This window comes from Bubalus kerabau, chromosome 15 (assembly GCF_029407905.1).
Source record: "Bubalus kerabau isolate K-KA32 ecotype Philippines breed swamp buffalo chromosome 15, PCC_UOA_SB_1v2, whole genome shotgun sequence".
In the NCBI taxonomy this organism is placed as follows: domain Eukaryota; kingdom Metazoa; phylum Chordata; class Mammalia; order Artiodactyla; family Bovidae; genus Bubalus; species Bubalus kerabau.
In genome coordinates this window covers 49486497-49505400 of record NC_073638.1, presented here as the reverse complement: position 1 = coordinate 49505400, position 18904 = coordinate 49486497, and the positions used below count along the sequence as shown (strand labels likewise).

At 38.8% G+C, this 18904-nt stretch overlaps 2 pseudogenes; both read right to left on the bottom strand.

The window, feature by feature from the left end:
* Positions 1-2529: 2529 nt before the first annotated feature.
* Positions 2530-16809, bottom strand: LOC129628208 (olfactory receptor 51L1-like; annotated as a pseudogene).
* Positions 3557-15965, bottom strand: LOC129627805 (olfactory receptor 51G1-like; annotated as a pseudogene).
* Positions 16810-18904: the final 2095 nt, after the last annotated feature.

Below are 18904 nucleotides of genomic sequence, written 5' to 3'. Positions count from 1 at the left end.
GGGAAATCAACCCTGAATAACTCATTGGAAGGACTGATGCTGAAGCTGAAGCTCCAATATGTTGGCCACCTGATTAAACAGCCAACTCATTGGAAAAGACCCTGATGCTAGGAATGATTGAAATCAGAAAGAGAAAAGGGCAGCAGAGGATGAGATGGTTGGATGGTGTCACCTTTTCAATGAGCATGAACTTGGGCAAACTCCGGGAGATGGTGAGGAACAGAAAGGCCTGGCGTGCTGTAATCCATGGGGTCACAAAGAGTCAGATACAACTTAGCAACTGAACATTACTATATATTACAGTATGAGTAAGAGTGTCTCAATTTATAAACCCATGTACAAATAAGATGGATACTTAGATCATATTATTGTGAATTTAGGGAAGAACAAGAGGTCTTCCTCTTTCAATAGCACTATCTATTTGCTGGGACTTCAGCTTTCATTAAATTTTTAAAAACAAGATAGTATTTCTGTTCTCAATTCATTATACAAACTTGTGATCATAGCATAATACAAAATGCTATTCATTCATTTGTTTATTCAATCACTCATGTCTTCACTGACTAGATTTTGATGGAAGAGCTATCTTAATTTTGAGACTATGTGTTTTCTGAATGTTTTAAATAAAGTATACTTTATGAATATAATGTAACTCATAATACATCTTAAGAAACATTAGAGGATAATAATACATAAAGTCAAAAGTTGGCTTGCATATTTAGATATTCATTTATATATTTTTCTTTGTGAGTGAAATGAAAAGTCTAACATTCAAAAGTTTAAATATATTTCTGTTAGCCAAAAAAATGATAAAATTTTTCATTTTTTGGAGCAGAAGCATTATAATAGATGTATTCAGCAAGCAGAGACTAAAAATATATTTTGAATTTGAAGGTTTTATAGAATGGCTATAGTTAAATGCTATTTATATGACATACAGCAGATGATAATGTTCACATTTTCTTCTAAAATTTAATTCCATTAATTTTGTTTTTCTTATGTACTTCAGGAAATAATAACTAAGTCCGATGTTCATATATCTTGTTTTATTTTTACTTGATATCCCTTTGGTCAAAGTGAATATGCTGAAGGAGAAGGGTAATTAGAAATAGAATTAAGAAATAGGATAAGGAGGGATGGGAACACACATAATTGAATTTAAACTAGGCAAAAGAAATAAGTCATGTGAAGATGTCCTTCACATGCTTGACATTTGAAATATAATTTTAAGTTAATAATACCTCTTTTGTTATATGAAATGTGGGCTCAAGACAGGTGAAATCTTTCTCTCCAAGACTTTTTAAAAAATCAAAAAGAACTAGTTCTTCTATATCCAATGATTGATTCATTTCTTAATCAATTATGCATTCAATAATTATTAAGTGCATACTTTAACTAAACTAGTGTTCATTCTCACAAGTAGCAAGCTGCATGAGACACAGTTCCTACAGTAGATAGAGTAAGATCTGAGAAAATATATTACTTATTATTAAAACCAATATACATACTGAAAGTTATAAAGCATTCTTAAAATCTTTTTTTTTTCTGCTTAATTCACTTGTCTTTGAAAAAGTGTAGACATGTGAATTAAGAAATTCCAACGAGAATGGAGAAGTGTAAGTTTTTTATACAACTCTATGCACACATGAAACTAGATCATTTGAGTTATATGAAAAGAGTTTGTATGCTAAAAGAGTCCTGGACATAAAGATTTATATTTTTTTTTCTTGCTATCACAAATGTAAATGGCTATACCTTAATGCCTTAGAATTTTTACATTTGAATATTATATCCTAAATTATTCTTAAATACATTTAATCCAATAAACACTGATTTCACAAGACATTATCTCAGGGATTTCAAAAGGTTCTGGGTTGCAGCTTTCTGAAAGATTAAAATTATATCTGAAAATTAAGTAAAAACAAACAGACTATGAAAGTTGACTGTTTCTATTTCTGGTGAAACTAAATTTCCTTAGAAGAGACTGAACACATGTATAAAATTTTAAAATATGCTACTGATGCACCATGAAGACAGATAAAGTGCTGTGGGTTCTAATAAGCTCTTACATCTAATAAGCTCTTACATCAACATTGATTTTTTCAATCTTTAATAAAGGTAACTTCAGCAGATTTATAAACACACATATGAGAAAGGTAATATAATAATTGTGGGCAAATACAGCATGTCAAGAAGCAAAAAAAAAAAAAAAAGTTTTAGAATACTCAGGGAAAATGTCATGGATGGGTAACCTTGAATCACAGTTAGGATTAGAAATGAGAGACAATAGATGGAAATGATTTCCAAAACTTCGCTCCAACAATTTCGTACTTAAAGGAGATTTATGAAGCACATGCTAAGTCAGGCTTTATAATTCCAGTGGACATCAATTCTCTCCTTTAGATCAATGGTCAGTTCTATTTCTCTTTATAATCTTTTATTGGTAACTCTGGTGCCAACATGGAGTGTGGACATTCACTATGTGTTTTCACACTTAACGTTGATGCCATCATTGACTTGAGGACATGTCTACATCACAGAAGAACTGATTCTTAGGAGGAAAAGCAGGTGGAGAATTCCTTGGTGGATCTTCTTGGTCTACACACTATAGATGACTGGATTGAGCACAGGTGGAACTATCAGGTAGATACGAGCCATGAAGATGTGGATAAGGGGGGGATGAATGTTTAGCAAAACGATGGACAATAGAGAGCCCAATCATAGGCACATAAAGAATAAGTACAGCACAGATATGGGATGCACATGTGTTGAGGGCCTTAAATCTCCCCTCCTGAGATGAAATTTTTAATACTGAGTGAAGGATGAAAACATAAGATACAAAAATACCCAGAGAGTCCATTCCCCACAGCAAAGTGATCAGAACTAACCCATAAATAACATTAAACTTACTGTCAGCACAAGCAAGGCGGATCATGTCCTGATGTAGACAGTAAGAATGAGAAAGGACGTGAGAGTGGTAGAAGGGAAAGAAAGCCAGCCGGGCTAGAAGTGGAATCATGGCAAAGGCACTTCTAAGCAGGGCTGCAATTCCAATTTTAGTGATGAGTGTAGGAGTGAGAATGGTGGCATATCTTAGTGGGTGGCAGATGGCCACATATCGGTCAAGGGCCATGGCCAAGAGCACAGATGACTCAGTGAAGGAGAAAGTGTGAATGAAAAACATTTGGACTACTCAAGTGTTGAACTGGATCTCCCCGGATATGGACCACAGCACCCTGAAGAGCGATATCATTGTGGGCAAGGACATGCCCATGTCAGTGAGAGAAAGCATGGCCAAGAAGTAGTACATGGGCTCATGGAGCCTGGGGTCTGTCCGGACAATATGTAGGATAGTACAGTTACCCATGATTCCAACAAGGTAGAGGAGACAGAATGGGATGGAAATCCAGTGGTGAAATTCCTCATATCCAGGGATACCTGTGAGATAGAAGGTGGAGGCCAGGATATTGCTGGAGTTTGCAGTTGCCATAGGGCTTACTGTTAAACCACAATCTATATTCACAATCACACTCCAGAGGGGGAACAAATGATAAGATCAGCACCTGTGTCGCAAAAACAAAACAAAATTTCAGAGTGTCCTATAATCTCTCCTAAATTAACCTTCACAGTTTTGTTTTGTTTTTCTTCATTTCTTTGCTGAGTGTCATCAATTAAGAAAAACATTCACTTGTATAACTAAAAGGACTTTCCCTTCTCCTCAGATGAAGAACTATTAACAAGCTGTCTAAATATACACAATTTCCTTCTAAAGACACTGCCCCCAGAGCAGCATACACAAAACCATTATAGATTATGTTATTAATTTTATACTTTTCTTGGCCAGAGTTACTGGTCTTATGTGCTATGCTGTGCTTAGTCGCTCAGTCGTATTCGACTCTGGGAGTGCATGAACTGTAGCCCTCCAGACTCCTCTGTCCATGGGGATTCTCCAGGCAAGAATACTAGAGTGGGTTACCATGACAAAAGGGATCTTTCCAACCCAGATATCAAACCCAAGTCCCCCACATAGCAGACGGATTCTTTACCATCTGAGCCACCATGGAAGGAAGTCCACTGGTCTTATACTAGTCCTGTAAAAAAAAAAAAAAAAAAAAAAAAAAATGACTTTCTACAATACTCCAGTATTCTTTCCTGGAGAATCCCGTGGACAGAGGAGCATGGCAGGCTATTGTCCATGGGGTCGTAAGAGTCGGACATGACTTAAAGACTAGAGAGAGAGAGAGAGAATGACGTCATCTGAGCTAGATTGATTTTTCAGCAATACTTGAATATCATGCAAGGTATCATTACAGTATTCAGGCAAGATTTGGTCAGGATGGTTCTTATTCTTACTAAACATAAGTTTGACTACATAATTAATACCACAGGAATGGTATCCACATATGCATGCTAAGTTGCTTTAGTCGGGTCCAACTTTTTGAGACCCTATGGACTGGGACCAGGCAGGCTCCTCTGTCCATGGGATTTTCCAGGCAAGAATACTGGAGTAGGGTGCCATTTCCCCCTCCAGGGGATCTTCTTTTCCCAGATATAGAACCCACCTCTCTTAAGTCTCCTGCATTGGCCAATAGGTTCTTTATCACTAGTGCCACCTAGGGATTATATCTGCATAAAGTCAACTCTAATATCAATATGTTCTGGGATGAGCATCCCCCTGAGGTAAATACAGGTTAAGATGATTTAGAAGAATATGTGGATTTTAAAACTTTTTATTATAAAATATATAATATATGGAATGTTAAGCAAACTATAATTGATTTTGAATCTGATTTGAAAGATTCTGAATGTTCTTCCTCTTATGTTACAGAACTGATTAATCATTTAGAGACTGTTTTTTTTTCTACAAAAAAAATTGCAAAACAATAGTTATAGGGATTGTTGAGAGATTGGAAACTTATCCATCAAAGCAAAAATAAGAGAAACGACAACACCAACAAAAGTAAAATGCACAAAAAAGTGCCTACTGGCATCTGATCTTCACACTAAAACTTTTATGCTCAAATGAGAAAATATATCTTCCCCCACTAGATTCCAAGATTTCTTCTGTGGTCAAGAAAGACATCTCTGTGTTAAGAAAGATGAGCCATTTTTCAAAACCCATTTGCTCATCAACTGCCCAGCCTCCATGCTCACCAAAATATTGGTTTGCTGCTGCTAAGTCGCTTCAGTCGTGTCTGACTCTGTGTGACCCCATAGACAGCAGCCCACCAGGCTGCCCCGTCCCTGGGATTCTCCAGGCAAGAACACTGGAGTGGGTTGCCATTTCCTTCTCCAACGCATGAAAGTGAAAAGTGAAAGTGAAGTCGCTCAGTTGTGTCCGACTCTTAGCGACCCCATGGACTGCAGCCCACCACCAGGCTCCTCCGTCCATAGGATTTTCCAGGCAAGAGTGCTGGAGTGCGGTGCCGTTGCCTTCTCCGAAATATTGGTTTAAGAATTTACAAATTACCTTCCACTGTAAACTAATAAATCAGCATCTTCTGTCTTGGAAAGTCTTCTTTGATGTTCTGGGAAATGAAATCCTCTCAGTCTCCTCTAGTTTCATGTAAATAACTTTGATTACAGAAGATATTTCCCCAAATTGTTTAATAATTTTCTAAGAAATGCAAGATCCATAATCAAGACATCAAATAAGTAAATTCTAGAAACAAATTCAATCTTCCTGACTGCTCACATTACCCTTAAGTGCTACCCACTTACTGTATGAACGGATACTTCTTATGGCCCTGCTATTTAACTTCTCAATTCCTGTCTATCTCCTCACCTTCCTGTGTAAAACTGCACTGGTTATTACTTTCAATGCTCAGATTTTCCAATATTATCCCTTCTTTTTGTTGATTCTTTTCCAATTTCTATTCTATAATCAAAATTTAAAAATCTGGTTTTTATCTCACTGTTTAGTCAATTCAGACCATTTTTTCTTATTTTATAAATGTTCTCTCCCATTGACACGAAGTAGTAAACATGAAGTTTCATTGAAAACTGGAAGATACCTGATCTAGAGGTCATCTTTCATCATATCACTGACTTTTTTTCTGAGGTTTTAAAGAGACAGAGATCTAACATCTCCTTTACGCAGTCTGTTTCTCTGGTTCTGCAATCACATTAACTTAAGTTATATTCTGGTTTCAAAGCTTACTCATTTTAATTTAGACAAATTGACTCTTTTTCCTCTGTACCAAAGTTGCCTCCTCTGTAAACTGAAAGTACTGATAGTTTGATGGGATGTGCTAAGGTGAAGGAGATATTGTGTGTAAAATACTTGGTACAGAGCCTTTTCTGTGATGATGATAGTGATGAAGAGAACAATGATGATGAAAACATCAACAATGATGATGATAACAATAACACCAACAACGACTGAAGTATAATGAGAGGAGGAAGACAAGGGGAGACTATTAATTACTCTCCTCTAGAGGAAACACCATGAGTGGCCATCTTACAAATGACCTAGATGCTCTGAGAAGTAGAAAATGAACTGTATCAGTTTAATCTCCTTTTCCTCCACTAAAATTTCAGTATAGCAAGAAATATGAATTGCTCCTTAGTATTTTTTTCTACCCAGAAATTCCTCTGATCATCATGATGAAACTACATATATACATTTCATTTTTATCAATGCCAATATTTGGGGGGTGGTAAGAAGAGTCCAAAACAGAATGAGAAATCTCACCGAGAGTAAGAATGAGATTTGGGGGACTTCAGTGACCTGGAGCCTGCGTGAACTGGAATCTTCAGTGAACTGGAATATGAGCAGTCACATTAGCATTCTGTTAACACAACATAAATATTCATTACTCTCCATATTCACTGGTCACTCCATATTCACATACTTCCATAGATTCACTACCAGTGAATCTATTATTTCATATCTATTATGAAATATGAAAGTCCATCTATTATTTCACAGCCCCCATGTTTTAGCTCCCATTTAATTTGACAATCCAATACCTCTTTGTCCTGATACTGCAATTTCAAATTCATTCACATAGCTTTTGATATCTTCCACATCCCCAGAGAAGGAGGTCAGTGGAGTTAGGTAATAAATTTAAAAAATCTGTTAAGTCTTGAGGTTTAGAACATAATTAAGAGAGTGAGTGAAGTTGCTCAGTCATGTCCGATTCTTTGCGACCCCATGGACTGTAGCCTACCACGCTCCTCTGTCCATGGGATTTTCCAAGCAAGAGTACTGGAGTGGGTTGCCATTTCCTTCTTCAGAGTATCTTCTCAACCCAGGGATCGAACCTGGGTCTCCCGCATTGTAGGCAGACGCTTTACTGTCTGAGCCACCAGGGAAGTTCTTAATTAAAAACTTTTTTTAATTTAAAGTTTTTAATTAATAGTTAATATCATGTTAAAAATCACTGATACATGGTATTAGAAGGGACCTGAAATGTTATCTGCTGTAATCCCACTCTTATTCTGGATTCTTCTTCTGTTATGTCTGGTAATATTCCTTTACGCTGTGTAAACAGTCATGTGCACTGACAGACAGGGAACTACTTGCCATGAAAGTCTAGGGTATATTCAGTTCAGTTCAGTTCAGCTCAGTCGTGTCCGATTCTTTGCGACCCCATGAATCGCAGCTTGCCAGGCCTCCCTGTCCATCACCAACTCCCAGAGTTCACTCAGACTCAGGCAAGTTCTATCTGAAAAACCTATGTCTGGCTTGAATCCTCTGTCTATGGGTATGGACATTAAAGATCTGGAGAAAGTATGCACTCTAATCACATGAGAACCTCTTCCTTCTCAAACCATTCCCCTGGTCCTTCTTCTCACACTTGGGGTGTCTGCCTGGCTCTCTTTGATCTCTCAAACCCCCTGTGTATTTTACTATTACCTCCCAGTTTTACTTTTCCCAGTCATTACCTACTTGGTAGAATAGTTGCTCTTGTCATGAGTGACTGATCTAATTCTCAAGGAAAGAAGGATGAATTAATAAGTCTTCCTCTAGTCCTTAGGGATGTGAGTCCCCATGAGAAATTCAAAACTGCACCTGTAACCCTGTTTGTGCCACCCTTGTAGTTTTTGGCCCTTTTCCAAATCCTCTGTTTTCCATTCCCTAAATCAGTCCTAAATATTCATTGGAAGGATTGATGCTGAAGCTGAAGCTCCAATACTTTGGCCACCTGATGTGAAAAACTGACTCATTGGAAAAGACCCTATGATAGGAAAGATTGAAGGCAGGAGGAGAAAGGGATGGTAGAGGATGAGATGGCTTGATGCCATTGCCACTCGATGGACATGAATTTGAGAAAGCTCCAGGAGTTGCTGATGGACAGGGAAGCCTGATGTGCACAGTCTATGGGGATGCAAAGAGTTGGACATGACTGAGCAACTAACACACACATAGCCTTCTTGCCTTTGCATTTCCAAGCTGTATTATCAGTGCAGTTCACTTGCTCAGTTGTGTCTGACTCTTTGTGATCCCTGGGACTGTAGCCTGCCAGGCTTCTCTGGCCATGGAATTCTATAGGCAAGAATACTGAAGTAGATTGCCATTCTGTTCTCCAGAGTAACTTCCCAACCCAGGAATAGAACCCTGGTATCCTACATCGCAGGCAGATTCTTTACCATTTGAGCTACAGGCAAAGAACCATGAAGGTTATAGAGAGTCTCAAATATTGATCGCCTCAATATCTGGAACAAATGTGGTAGTGCAACATGTGATGAAATAGTAGCTTGTATCCAGAATATGGCTGGCTAATAAAGATGTTGGGCTTCCCAGGTGGCTCAGTAGTAAAGAATCCACTGGCCAATACAGGAGATGCAGGTTTGATTTCTGGGTTGGGGAGATCCCCTGGAGAAGGAAATGACAACCCACTTGTATTCTTGCCTGGAAAATTCCATGGACAGAGGAGCCTGGAGGGCTACAGCACATAGAGTCACAAAAGTCAGATAAAATGAGTCACTGACAGGCACGCATGCATGTGATAAAGACTGTTAGCTATGGAGTAGCCAATGAGAAGCACTTATTAAGGACTTAAACTGTTGAGGGACATAGAATCTACAACTTAAAGGCTGGGAATGACTCTAGTTCAGTTCTGTTACCAAATACTAGATAAAAATGAAACACTTATGTGAGTCAACTCCCTCAAAACTATTACAATACAAAATATGTGAGAAATGTCTATTAAATTCCACTCAATTTTGCTGTACTCTTAAAATTACAATAAAAAATAAAGTATATTTGAAAGATCATAAACAATAAAGTCAATGTGATCACTCAAATCTTGATTCTCTGGAGTGGTACTTTCTTCACTGTGTCATTGAGCTCTTCCTGCTGAATAGATTATATACATTGGATCAGACTATGAAGAGAAGCTTTCACTCAATGAATAAGGTTCCCTATGTCTGTCAACAATATTGACTTCTAAATGTCTATTGGTAATTATACCATGCAGCAGGGTTGGCACGTGGACTACTCAGGGTGAATAAAACTGTGTCCACCAACAATACTGACTTTTAAATGCTTAGTACAGGAACTCTTTTAAAAATGTGTTCTACTTTTAATCTTTGCAATTCTGGTCTTGAGACTGGTAATATTGGTTTAATTATGTCTTAACACTATCACTGATTCACTCAACTAAGATATTGTAGATTGCACATATTTCATGGCTTAGTAATCTTCCAGTATTTAAGATACCCATTGAGAACTGACTCTCTCAGGAATTGAAAATAGAAGTAATTATGTCAATAGAAGCAATAACTTTCATAATGAAAAATTACTTATTAAGAAATTCACCATCTACTAATAGTCCATGAAAATACTGGCTATTTCTGTCATCACTAGAAACCCAAATTAACACAGCTCTTTTTTAAATTACCAGGAAACAATTTGAATTTACTTGATTTCATTGGCACCAGATGCCTTATACTTTTCCTATACTTACTTTTTAAATATGAACTTAAATCACTTTGACATCATCTAAGCTTGGTATGATCAAAGATCCCAAATTCAGAGGATTATTAGTTGGTGCAACCATATTACTTTATCATGAGGTCTATATATTTCTCATGTATAAAATAGAGGGAAATAAGCAATTTCAACCTCTCATTGCTGAATTCTTTGGCAACCTAGCTGTAAGCTCAATTATGAATGATTCATTCTGATGATAAGGTAATGGACAAATGTTCACATTAACGAGTATATAGAGAGCACAGCAATGGCACCCCACTCCAGTACTCTTGCCTGGAAAATCCCATGGATGGAGGAGCCAGGTGGGCTGCAGTCCATGGGATCGCTAAGAGTCGGACACGACTGAGTGACTTCACTTTCACTTTTCACTTTCATGCATTGGAGAAGGAAATGGCAACCCACTCCAGTGTTCTTGCCTGGAGAATCCCAGGGACGGGGCAGCCTGGTGGGCTGCCGTCTATGGGGTTGCACAGAGTCAGACATGACTGAAGTGACTTAGCAGAGAGCACTACCTAGACCATAAATCCCGAGAGTAGATACAACTATGAAAGGAAGACTGGTTGCTCTGATGACAATAAGAAGAGCAACCTTAAGCTCTTTTCCAGATCTGCTATGTTCTGTCTCCTGACCACAGTGAGCTGCCTCAACAGGCCACTTTGCCCTCTGACTTCTGGTTTGATTTGATCAACAACAGAAATGGCACAAAACAGGAATACAGAAAAACATACAGCTGGAGGGTTTACTCCCTTGATTCCCCACCAACCCTCACTGTGGCTTCCTCATGGTGGCTGCATCTCTCTACAGAAAGGGAAAACTCATGCTGAGTGTCCTTCTCTATATCTTTCCTGTCCCTTCCATATTTTGGTAGATACCTTTTTTTTTCTTGACACTTTAGGCCTAGTGTTGGCAGCAAATTCCCTTCTGTAATACTATAATATATACATCATCTATATATTTATAAGACATACAAATAAATATTTCTCTTTGGTTTTCATAAATCCTGCACACATATTTTCAATAACCCCCTGATGCTTTTATCAAAGTCTTTATGCAGTTTGAGAATGACTTTTCTTCCGCTGCTGCTGCTGCTAAGTCGCTTCAGTCATGTCCAACTCTGTGTGACCGCATAGACGGCAGCCCACCAGGCTCCCCCATCCCTGGGATTCTCCAGGCAAGAACACTGGAGTGGGTTGCCGTTTCCTTCTCCAATGCATGAAAGTGAAAAGTGAAAGTGAAGTCACTCAGTCGCGTCTGACTCCTAGCGACCCCATGGACTGCAGCCTACCAGGCTCCTCCGTCCATGGGATTTTCCAGGCAAGAGTACTGGAGTGGGGTGCCATTGCCTTCTCTGTTTCTTCCCCTAATAGAACCTTAATTAATACAAAGGAGAAATTTGTACCTTATATATATGTGTATGCCTTCTGTCAATTTCTATCTCTGTCTCTGGTTTATCATCATGACTATCCACAAGCTTATTATATAGTCAAGATTTAATATGTGCAATTATCATTTTTTAATAAGAAGCTTAATGTTCATTTCTTAGTTAATCAGACCAAAAAGTTTCTTTTTCTTCCAAAATTGGGGGATTCAACTCAAGAACATCAGTTTCCCAAGTGTAAGAGAGAAAGCTTCAGGTAAATCTTTGCATATTTAGTTTTTCTACATATAACAAGGAGAAAAAACTGTGACTAATGAGGAGTAAGGAGAGGACAGAGTGCAAGTAAGCCTGGATGTGAAGGAGAAAAGAAGACTCTTTTAGAAAGGGATGTTAAACAAATTCCTTAATAGGCAAAGAAAATATGACAGGTTTGCCCTGGAGCTCAGCCTGCACATAGTTAGGATGAAGAATTAATGCTACCATAATGTGTAAATCTTAATAGAACTTTTTAAAAATTCTTTTTGGTATTCTCCAGTGTTCAGTGACTCATTTTGGTAAAAAAAAAAATCTGTCTTCTTATCTGATTTAATTTTAAGGTATATTTTGGCAGAATTTTTTCTGTTTTCAATTCATTTGGAACTGCAGAGTTTGTTGTCTATTGTAATTCTTCTTCCTGAGTTTACGTTACTTTTTAAAATAATTTTTGAAAACTATGGCTCTGTATAGTTTGATTTTTAAAGTTATTTTCTGTATTTTTCTGCTTTTCAATTATCTAGCCATTGTTGTTCAGTCTCACAGTTGTGGTCGACTCTTTTTGACCCCATGGACTGCAGGCTTCCCTGGCCTTCACTATCTTGGAATTTGCTCAAACTCATGTTCATTGAGTTGGTGATGCCATCCAACCATTTCATCCTCTGTCGTCCCTTTCTCCTCCTGCCCTCAATCTTTCCCAGCGTCAGGGTCTTTTCCAATGAGTCAGCTCTTCACATCAGGTGGCCAAAGTATTGGAGTTTCAGCTTCAACATCAGTCCTTCCAATGAACACCCAGGACTGATTTCTTTAGAATGGACTGGTTGGATCTCCTTGCAGGCCAAGGGACTCTCAAGAGTCTTTTCCAACACCACAGTTCAAAAGCATCAATTCTTCTGTGCTCAGCTTTCTTTATATTCCAACTCTCACATCCATACATGACTACTGGAAAAACCATAGGCTTGACTAGACTGAACTTTGTTGACAAAGTAATGTCTCTGCTTTTTAATAAGCTGTCTAGGTTGGTCATAACGTTCCTTCCAAGGAGTAAGTGTTTTTTAATTTCATGGCTGCAATCACCATATGCAGTGGTTTTGGAGCCCCCCCACCAAAATAAAATCTGACACTGTTTCCACCGTTTCCCCATCTATTTCCCATGAAATGATGGGACTAGATGCCATAATCTTAGTTTTCTGAATATTGAGCTTTAGGCCACCATTTTCACTGTCATCTTTCACTTTCATCAAGAGGCTCTTTAGTTCTTCTTCACTTTCTGCCATAAGGGTGGTGTCATCTGCATATCTGACATTATTGACATTTCTCTTGGCAATCTTGATTCCAGTTTGTGCTTCCTCCAGCCCAGTGTTTATCGTGATGTACTCTACATATAAGTTAAATAAGCAGGGCGACAATATACAGCCTTGACGTACTCCTTTTCCTATTTGGAACCAGTCTGCACATGTTCAGTTCAGTCAGTCACTCAGTCATGTCTGACTCTTTGTGATCCCATGAATCGCAGCACACCAGGCCTCCCTGTCCATCACCAACTCCCGGAGTTCACTCAGACTCACGTCCATCAAGTCATTGATGGCCATGCAGGCATCTCATCCTCTGTCGTCCCCTTCTCCTCCTGCCCCCAATCCCTCCCAGCCTCAGAGTCTTTTCCAATGAGTCAACTCTTCGCATGAGCTGGCCAAAGTACTGGACTTTCAGCTTTAGCATCATTCCTTCCAAAGAAATCCCAGGGCTGATCTTCAGAATGGACTGGTTGGATCTCCTTGCAGTCCAAGGGACTCTCAAGAGTCTTCTCCAACACCACAGTTCAAAAGCATCAATTCTTTGGCGCTCAGCCTTCTTTCCAGCCCAACTCTCACATCCATACATGACCACAGGAAAAACCATAGGCTTGACTAGACAGACCTTTGTTGGCAAAGTAAAATCTCTGCTTTTGAATATGCTATCTAGGTTGGTCATAACTTTCCTTCCAAGGAGTAAGCATCTTTTAATTTCATGGCTGCAGTCACCATCTGCAGTGATTTTGGAGCCCCCAAAAATAAAGTCTGACACTGTTTCCACTGTTTCCCCATCTATTTCCCATGAAGTGATGGGACCGGATGCCCTGATCTTCGTTTTCTGAATGTTGAGCTTTAAGCCAACTTTTTCACTCTCCTCTTTCATTTTCATCAAGAGGCTCTTTAGTTCTTCTTCACTTTCTGCCATAAGGGTAGTGTCATCTGCATATCTGAGGTTATTGATATTTCTCCCGCCTATCTTGATTCCAGCTTGTGTTTCTTCCAGTCCAGCGTTTCTCGTGATGTAATCTTCATATAAGTTAAATAAGCAGGTGACAATATACAGCCTTGATGTACTCCTTTTCCTATTTGGAACCAGTCTGTTGTTCCATGTCCACTTCTAACTGTTGCTTCCTGACCTGTATACAAATTTCTCAAGAGGCAGATCAGGTGGTATTAGACTTAATAGGAGTGTACATTAACCAAAGGATTTTTACTTTTTTTCTACCCCATTTCATGAGTAGAGAGCCCCTTTTGTGTGAAGTCTGGATTTGTCTTGTGAGTTTTCTCCACTGATGAAAAGTATGTCTATGCATTTACTGTCTAGCTTTTTTTCTGACAATCATTTGAGTAGATGTAAAGGAGATAAATGCAATATTTTCATTTATCCCATCTCTAAAATAAAACATTCATTTGATTATTATGTGAATTAAAATATGGAGAATGAAGTCTAATTTGCCTCAATGGAAACAAAATGTACCTAGCTATCAACACCTACTCTACTGTATATTATCTCTTTTTCCTTTGAATAGTTAACTTGTCTATCTTAGTTTTAACATGGAAACTTGATTTTATCTTAAAATCTAAATGGAAAATATCACCATAAAATAGCTGAATGAAATAAATTCCCTCTTACTAAATCTCCTGACACAAAGATTTTTGAGATGATATAAAGCAAGGCAGTAATGATAGAAATAAGTACAATTATTTTTCTTGAGGTGACATGTAGAAATTATTGACTATCATGGAACTATATGTACAAAATGTGTCTAAGACTTTCTGACAGGTTATCTTCAGGATGAAGAAAATGAATGTAAAGGTTGAAAGGGGATCATATATGTTCTAAGTGTGAGCAAGCCTGATCGTTTTGGATAATAATATCCCTAAGAAGCCTTCGGAGAAGGCAATGGCACCCCACTCCAGTACTCTTGCCTGGAAAATTCCATGGATGGAGGAGCCTGGAAGGCTGCAGTCCATGCGGTCGCTGATGGTCAGACACGACTGAGTGACTTCACTTTCGCTTTTCACTTTCATGCATTGGAGAAGGAAAAGGCAACCCACTCCTGAGTTCTTGCCTGGAGAATCCCAGGGATGGGGGAGCCTGGTGGGCTGCCGTCTATGGGGTCACACAGAGTCAGACACGACTGAAGCGACTTAGCAGCAGCAGCAGCAGCAGCAGCAGCAGCAGCAGGAAGCCTTGGCGAATCTGTTTTTTCTTGATGCTATAAATAATTGGGTTGAGAACTGGTGGAACTAACAGGTAAATATCTGCCATGGTAATATGAATAATGGGAGAGGAATGTTTTACAAAACGATGCACTAAGGACAACCCTATCATTGGCACATATAGAATGAGCACAGCACAAATATGGGAGACACATGTACTGAGGGCTTTGAGTTTCCCTCCCTGGGATGCAATGTGCAACACGGAGCAGAGGATGAGAGCATAAGATAAAAAGATTCCTAGAGAATCTACACCCCAATAAAATGCAACAACAAACAAGCCATACAAAACACTGAATGAGATGTCAGAACAGGCCAATTGGATGACATCTTGATGTAAGCAGAAGGAGTGGGAGAGAACATGGGAGTGACAGAAAGAAAAAGTGGGGATACGAACAAGAACAACAGGGAGGACAGTGGAGCATCTGATTACGATGAAGACCCCTATGTAGACAATGTATTGTGGGGTAAGTTTGCTGGAATACCTCAAAGGATCGCAGATGGCAACATAGCGGCCAAAAGCCATGGCTAGGAGCACAACTTATTCCATTAGAGAAAAAGTGTGAATAAAATACATCTGAGCTACACAAGTACTGATCTCAATCTCCTTAGCATCAAACCAGAAGGTTCTCAGTACTGTGGGCAGGGTGGAGATGGACATGCCCATGTCCGTGAGGGACAGCATGGCCAGGAAGTAGTACATGGGCTCATGGAGACTCTTGTCAGTGTGGATGATGTGAAGAACTGTACAGTTGCCCACTATTCCAATCAGATAGAACACACAAAAGGGGATGGAAATAAAGTGTTGAACATCCTCGCAGCCAGGAATCCCAGAGAGGTAGAATGAAGCCAACTGTTCAATACTTGAATTAGAGCTTGTCATGAGACTGTCCCACAGAGCCATTTTTCTACCACGAAAATGTGAACTCCTAAAAGGAATAAAACACAACCCTAAAGCATTCATTTTCTTTGACAAGGATACTAGGCGGAAACATTTTATAGTGTATGACAGAAAAAGTTAAAGCAATGAATGCATGGATTTATTTTTACCAATAGATAAAGCCCACAGGAATAATCAAGTAACATTATAAGATATGAACTGTCCAGCAAGTGTGCATAGTTGAAAGAGGCACACAGACTGGCCCTCAAACTGGTTTAAATGGGAATCAGATCCAAAATCATCCAAGGGTAAATAGAGTTGACCTAATTTACAGTCTCGGAGAAGGCAATGGCACCCCACTCCAGTACTCTTGCCTGGAAAATCCCATGGACAGAGGAGCCTGGAAGGGTGCAGTCCACAGGGTCGCTGAGGGTCGAACGCGACTGAGCGACTTCACTTTCACTTTTCACTTTCAGGCAGTGGAGAAGGATATGGCAACCCACTCCAGTGTTATTGACTGGAGAATCCCAGGGACGGGGGAGCCTGGTGGGCTGTCGCCTATGGGGTCGCACAGAGTCGGACACGACTGAAGCGACTTAGCAGCAGCAGCAGCAATTTACAGTCTAGAGTATTTGGAATTTGGTTTCTCTTTCATATTCTCCACCAAGGTTTCTTTATGTACTTACCCTGAAATGATCACTCAGGTGGTAACGAATCTGCCTGCAGTGTGGGAGATCCTGGTTCAATCCCTGGGTCAGGATGTCAGGAAAATCCATTGGAGAATGGAATGGCAACCACTCCAGTATTCTTGCCTGGAGAATTCCATGGACAGAGGTACAGTCCATTGGGTTGCAAAGACTAACAGTAATACCCTGCAATGAAGCAAGAGTTTTATTTAAGTGAACTTCCATTATTTGTTCCACTGATAATAATTGATATGAGAGTTATGTCAGTTTGTTGATCGATCCCTTTTATTGTCACTGGAATTCACAAGTTTTCTGATGTTGCCATCTATGGACATGGTCTTTGGCCATCTCTGAAAACTACAAGAAAAATATCAACCATCACAGTCTCATCATCCCTAGATATTAGAATGAAATTAACTCACCCACAGACTGCGATTCAGTGGTCCACTATAATTGCAATAACATAGTTCATTCTCTTGATGTTTTTGTTTTGCTCCTCTGCTCATTGTTTTAATGTACCTCATTGAAAAAGATAACAAGCCTTGTCCCACAATATTGTATAGACAATTAAATTATTTATAAAAATGCTTACCACAGTCCCCCTTAATTTTGAATTTTTACATTTTGATAATCATATTTGTACCATAAAGTATCTCAGTGATGTGAACAGAAAGAAATATTATAGATATGTAAGTGGAGGCTTAGAGACTCAAATGGTTTGCCCAATACTCCATAAGTACAATAATAGCTTTAATGGATATCAGTTTTAGGGTTCTGCTAATGTGGATGGTGATTTCCCAGAACAGTGGCTAACCCATCTACATGGTTGCTGCAGTTATGTGACTGGCTTGGTCAATGTTTGAAGATTCAGTCATATGCCTGACATCATGTGCTTTTCCTAATGCCACAATGATATTAAAATAAACAAAAACAACAACAAAAAATCAGTTCCCTCAGACATTTAAATACATCAGTACTTAACTAGTCTATCTGTTTACTACCAGGCTGTCTGTCACAACAGCCATATAGCGTCTTAGGTATATTACCAAATCCCCTGAAATTTAATCATCTGGGCTTTTTTCTGCATGATTCAATGACTCTTTCTTGAGTAGTTCAGTTCAGTTCAGTCACTCAATCGCGTCCGACTCTTTGTGACCTCATGGACTGCAGTGTGTCAGGCTTCCCTGTCCATCACCAACTTCTGGAGCCTACTCAAACTCATCTCCATTGAATTGGTGATGCCATCTGACCATCTCATGCTCTGTCATCCCCTTCTCCTCCTGCCTTCAATCTTTCCCAGCATCAGGGTCTTTTCCAAAGAGTCAGTTCTTCACATCAGGAGGCCAAAGTATTGGAATTTCAGCTTCAGCATTAGTCCTTCCAATGGATACTCAGGATGATCTCCTTTAGGATGGACTGGTTGGATCTCCTTTCTGTCCAAGGGACTCTCAAGAATCTTCTCCAACACCGCAGTTCAAAAGCATCAATTCTTTGGCGCTCAGCTTCCTTTATAGTCCAACTCTCACTTTGCATATATGACTACTGGAAAAAAACACAACTTTGACTAGATAGACCTTTGTTGGCAAAGTAATGTCTCTTGTTTTTGATATGCTGTCTAGTTTGGTCATCACTTTTCTTCCAAGGAACAAGTGTCTTTTAATTTCATGAGTAGAGATCTCTCTTATTAACACAGATCTTTTCATAGCTTAAGAAAAAGACACTATTATTCAATTCTTTAAGTTTTATTCATGAAAAATATTCAGGTCCTAATATCTAAGAGAACTTTTAGAATCTTAAAATGATTTGTGTATTTATTATCTTTTTTAAACCACTAAATATTTATATGAGATCAACATGCATTGTCCTTTGTTATTCAAATCCACTAACATGTCCTCTTGCTTTGATGCCCAAAATATTTTAACTTATTCACTTTTGCTGTTTACCACTGTCATGATTTCTCTTCTAAACTATTTTATTAGCCACTTATCTCATCTAATACTTTCCACTTTTGTGTCATTCCCCTCAAACCAAATCTCCTTAGAGCAGTGAATTTTTAAAGACATAAACAAGTTAGTTCATTTCTGTGTTTAAAATATGTTAAATGACCTACTGATCTCTGAATGAAAGGGAAGCCATTTCAGTACTTATAAGCTCCTTCTTCCGTATGGAAAAAGAGAGGTAGATTATACACATGATTTTTCCCTTGCTCCCTTCCCTGTCCATCTTTGTGCTCTCATTCTCAAATCCCCTAGATTG